The sequence below is a fragment of the Gracilinanus agilis genome, chromosome 5 (assembly GCF_016433145.1).
Source record: "Gracilinanus agilis isolate LMUSP501 chromosome 5, AgileGrace, whole genome shotgun sequence".
NCBI classification, from domain to species: domain Eukaryota; kingdom Metazoa; phylum Chordata; class Mammalia; order Didelphimorphia; family Didelphidae; genus Gracilinanus; species Gracilinanus agilis.
This window is the reverse complement of record NC_058134.1, coordinates 288,500,186-288,506,185: the sequence shown is the minus strand read 5'-3', so window position 1 is coordinate 288,506,185 and position 6,000 is coordinate 288,500,186.

The window sequence follows — 6,000 nt, the reverse complement described above, 5'->3', positions numbered from 1 at the left end:
ATACAATTGCTTTAACTCCTTGTATATTTGAGTAATTAGACCCCATCAGAGGTTTTCAATATAAAGATTTTTTCACAATTTGTTGTTTCCCTTCTGATTTTGACTACATTGTTTTTGTTTGTACAAAAGCTTTTTAGTTTAATATAATCAAAACCATTTAATTTACATTTTGTAATTTTCTCTAACTCTTGCTTGGTTTTCAAATCTTTCCTTTCCCAGAGATCTGACAAGTATACTATTTTGTGTTCACTTAACTTATTTATAGTTTCCCTCTTTATATTCAAGTCATTCACCCATTCTGAATTTATCTTGCTGTAGGGTGTGAGATGTTGATCTAAACCTAATCTGTCCCATATTGTTTTCCAATTTTCCCAGAAGTTTTTGTCAAATAGTGGATTCATGTCCCAAAAGTTGGGCTCTTTGGGTTTATCATACACTGCCTTGCTGACGTCACTTACCCCAAGTCTATTCCACTGGTCCTCCCTTCTGTCTCTTAGCCAGTACCATATTGTTTTGATGACTGCTGCTTTATAGTATAGTTTAATATCTGGTACTGCTAGGCCCCCTTCCTTCACATTTTTTTTCATGATTTCCCTTGATATTCTTGATCTTTCGTTCTTCCAAACGAACTTTGTTTTAGTTTTTTCTAATTCAGTAAAAAAGTTTTTTGGTAGTTTGATAGGTATGGCGCTAAATAGGTAAATTAATTTGGGTAGAATGGTCATTTTTATTATGTTAGCTCGTCCTACCCATGAGCAATCAATGGCTTTCCAATTGTTTAGATCCAGTTTTATTTGTTTGGAAAGTGTTTTGTAGTTGTTTTCGTATAATTGCTGTGTTTGTTTTGGTAGATAGATTCTTTCAGATCTAGATAAATCAAACCAAAAAATAAATAAGGAAGAGGTAAGAGAGGTGAATGAAGTCCTAGAAAAATTAGATTTAACTGATATGTGGAGAAAAATAAATGGGGACAAAAAGGAATACACCTTCTTTTCAGCTGCACATGGTACATTCACAAAGATTGACCATGTAATAGGGCATAGAAACATTGCGAACAAATGCAAAAGAGCAGAAATAATAAATGTAACCTTCTCAGATCATAATGCAATAAAAATAATAATTAGTAAGGGCACCTGGACAGGCAAATCAAAAACTAATTGGAAATTAAATAATATGATTCTCCAAAACCAATTAGTCAAAGAAGAAATCATAGAAACAATCAACAATTTCGTTGAAGAGAATGACAATGATGAGACATCCTACCAAACTCTGTGGGATGCAGCCAAGGCAGTATTCAGGGGGAAATTTATATCCTTGAGTGCATATATTAACAAATTAGGGAGGGCATAGATTAATGAATTGGGCATGCAACTCAAAAAATTAGAAAGTGAGCAAATTAAAAATCCCCAGATGAAAACTAAATTAGAAATACTAAAAATCAAGGGAGAAATTAATAAAATTGAAAGTAAAAGAACTATTGAATTAATAAATAAGACTAGAAGTTGGTATTGTGAAAAAAACAGATAAAATAGACAAAATACTGGTCAATCTAATAAAAAAAAGGAAAGAAGAAAACCAAATTGACAGTATCAAAGATGAAAAGGGAGACCTCACCTCTAATGAAGGGGAAATTAAGGCAATCATTAAAAACTATTTTGCCCAACTATATGGCAATAAATATAGCAATCTAGGAGATATGGATGAATATTTACAAAAATATAAATTGCCTAGATTAACAGCAGAAGAAATAGAATGCCTAAATCATCCCATATCAGAAAAAGAAATTGAACAAGCCATGAAAGAACTCCCTAAGAAAAAATTGCCAGGGCCTGATGGATTCACAAGTGAATTCTATCAGACATTCAAAGAGCAACTAATCCCAATACTATACAAATTATTTGATATGATAAGCAAAGAAGGAGTCCTACCAAATTCCTTTTATGACACAAATATGGTACTGATTCCAAAGCCAGGGAGACCAAAAAACAGAGAAAGAAAACTACAGACCAATCTCCCTAATGAACATAGATGCAAAAATCTTAAATAGATTACTAGCAAAGAGACTCCAGCAAGTAATTAAGGAGTTCATTCACCATGATCAGGTGGGATTTATACCAGGAATGCAAGGATGGTTCAACATTAGGAAAACCATCCACATAATTGACCATAGCAACAGTCTAACAAACAAAAATCACATGATTATCTCAATAGATGCTGAAAAAGCCTTTGACAAAATACAGCATCCATTCCTATTGAAAACACTGAAAAGTATAGGAATAGAAGGACCTTTCCTAAAAATAATAAACAGTATATACCTAAAATCATCAACAAGCATCATATGCAATTAGAACCCTTCCCAATAAGATCAGGAGTAAAACAAGGATGCCCATTATCACCTCTATTATTCAACATAGTACTAGAAACACTAGTAGTAGCAATTAGAGAAGAAAAAGAAATTGAAGGTATCAAAATAGGTAATGAGGAGACTAAGCTATCACTCTTTGCAGATGATATGATGGTCTAGTTAAAAAATCCTAGAGAATCAACTAAGAAGCTTGTAGAAATAATCAACAACTTTAGCAAAGTTGCAGGATACAAAATAAATGCACATAAATCATCAGCATTTCTATACATTTCCAACACATTAGAGCAGCAAGAGGTAGAAAGAGAAACACCATTTAAAATCACCCAAGTGGGATTTTTACCAGCAATGCAGAGTTGATTCCATAATATGTCATCTTATATCAACATAATTGACCATATCAATAACAAAAACAAAAGGAGTCATATGAGTGTCTTAATTTAATTTGCAGGGAAAGTTTTTGACAAAATGCAACATCCATTCTTATTTTTAAATGTTACAAGTACAAATATATCCTATATCAGACTATTCTGCCTCCAGGAGGAGGAGTAAGGTCGACAGAGAGAAAATCTAAATCTTAAATTGTCAAAAAAAAAAAAAAACAATTGGGTTTATTTAAACAATTGGGTTATTTAAACAATTGTCCAAAAGTGCTCCTACATGTAAATGAAAAAAATTAAAAAAATTTAATGCTAGGGGCAGCTGGGTAGCTCAGTGGAGTGAGAGTCAGGCCTGGAGACAGGAGGTCCTAGGTTCAAACCCGGCCTCAGCCACTTCCCAGCTGTGTGACCCTGCGCAAGTCACTTGACCCCCATTGCCCACCCTTACCACTCTTCCACCTATGAGACAATACACCGAAGTACAAGGGTTAAAAAAAAATTTTAATGCTAGAGAGAAGAGGAATGAATAGTAGTTTCCATAAAATGATAAGTAGAAGACAAGACTTAATTATCTTCTGAATTTCTGTTTTGTCTTCCCTATCACCATAGTAACTTTCTATGGCAGGTCCTTGCACATGTTTCAGCAAGTATAACCAAATGGATATAAAAATCATGAGTACTTTTGAACCCAGAAATATCACTCTTAGATCTATATCTCAAAGAAATTATGGGTTTATCAAAGATAAATCAAAAGATTTATGTAAAACAAAAATCAAAGAGATTAAGGAAAAAGAAATATATGTTCAAAAATATTTATAGCAGCACTTTTGTGGTGGCAAAGAATTAGGAAATGGGGGAATGCCTATCAATTAGGTAATGACTGAACAAGTTGTGAGAGATGATTCTGATGGAATATTATTGTACTATAATTGTACAATATTGTACTATAAGAAACAGGATGCTCTCAGAAAAATCTGGAGAAATTTATATGAATTGATCAATGAAAAGTAAAATGAGCAGAACCAGGAGAATGTTTTACAAAGTAAAAGCAATATAGTTTAATGATCAACTGTGAATGATATAGCTATGCTTAACAATACAATGATCCAAGACAATTCTGAAGGACTTATGATGAAAATGCTTTGACTTCCAGAAAAAGAATGGATGGATACAGATTGAAACATACTTTTTAAGACTTTATTTTTTTATCTCTATTTTCTTTCAAAGGATACCACCCTGCATTCAAAGAGGAGGGAGTGTATTCCAGACATGAAGGGGTCAATCAGTACAAAGGAAAAGAGATGGGGAAAGGGAAATGTTTCATGTATAAGGAACAAAAAGAAGGTAATTTTTATTAAGCTGTAAAGAACATAAAGGAAAGTAATGTATGATAATTTGGGGAAGAGTTAACAAAAATAAAAGATTTCAAAAGGTGTCAAACCTGGAAGATATTTATTTATACTATAGAGCAGTACTGGTGAACATTTTAGAGACTGGGTACCCAAATTTCAACCCTCACTTGGCATATGAGCCTCCCCTTTACCCCAGACAGGGGAAGGAGGACCACTCCCATTGGGCTTCTGGGCAGAGGGGCAGGTAATGTAAAAAAATGTACTCGGGCATGGTGGAGAGGGGGAAGGGGACAGCCCCTTCTGACACTCAGGTTATAGGTTCACCAACATGGCTATAAAGGGAGCCACTGGAGTTTATTTGGTAAGGGTGTGATATGGTCAGACCTCAGCTTTAGAGAAATCACTTTGATAATTATTTAGAGGATGGACTGGAGTGGGGAGAGACTTGAGGAAGAGAGACCAATTAAAAAGCTATTATATTTGTCCAACTAAATGACTTGAATTAGGATGCTGGCTATGTAGGGGACAGAGGAGAGATTTTATAGACATGGGAACAACATTTGTTAACTGATTGGATTGTGGAGTGGATGAAAGTGGGAAACGGTAGATAATATCAAGGTTATGAACACAGGTGATTAGAAGGATGATGTGAGATATTTGGAAAATTTCAGAAGAGTGATTAAAGGAGAAAAAGGATGAGGACTTTTCTTGTTAATTGTTGTGATGTTGAGTCTGAGACATCTGATAGGACCAGGGTTGATTATATGGACGTGGGAGTTATCTGAATAAAATGTCTGAATTAAACCCATGAAAGCTGAAAAAAGTGAAAGAGAGTAAAGAAAGAAGAAAAGGGTCTACAGGACAACCACCTTCCAAGATCAATTTCCATCATGCTTAAGCTAGTAATGAGAAACTGTTTATTATATTAGCCTTCTCCTTCCTCCTCCTCCTCAGCTAACATCCACTTACATAGACTCATAGGATCCTTGATCTTCAATTGGAAGAGTTCTTGGAGGTCATCTAAAACAACTCCTTCACTTTGCAGATGAGGAAACTGAGGCCCAAGTAAGCTAAAAAGCTTGACCCAAGTCACACAGATAATAATATTGGAGGTGGAAATTGTATCCAGGTCCTCTGACTTCAAAGCCAATAATCTTTCCACTCTACTTTGTCTGAAGCCATTGAGGGTATCAAATGTGGGGCAAGGGCAAGCTAACTTAAAAAACAACCAGCCATGTTTTGTAAATGTGCATTGGCCAAAAGTTCCAAGCCCTCAGTGATGATCAAAAACTGGGACCTTGCTAATAAGCTGCATCAGATGAGGCCTTGTTTACCAAAAATCAAAAACCATATCCTGCCTCAAATTTCATTCCTAACAAACATAGATTCTGGGACCCTCACAGGGATCATGGCTCTGGTATCAGCCTATTGACAACTGGCATAGAACCAGGAAAGATGAGATTCAAGGAGATGACTTTCAAAAAGTGCTGCTAAAACATACATGCATGTTACTTTTACCCTTATAGAGATATAGCCGTCATTTGCCAGATGTGTGGTAATAAATGTTTAACAAGATGCTCTTTTTTTAAAAAGTACCCACAAGAGTTTAATCTACATTGTAAACATCTTCTTCATCATTTTTTAAAATCTAGACATTCAGCAAAACAATAAATCAATCCTGATTTGTTGTGTTTTGCTTATTTCCAAAGTGAAAATGTCCCATTGAAAATTTAACAATTGGCATGAGAGCCACTTTGAGCTGACTCCAACATACCCCTACAAATAGAACTATCTAACTAGAGAGGATTTGCTGCTAACTATTGGATGAGTAAGAGATAATAAACACTTCTTTAACCCTTGGAATTAGCTTCTCAAACTTGGGACACAGGACAAATACCAAAAACCA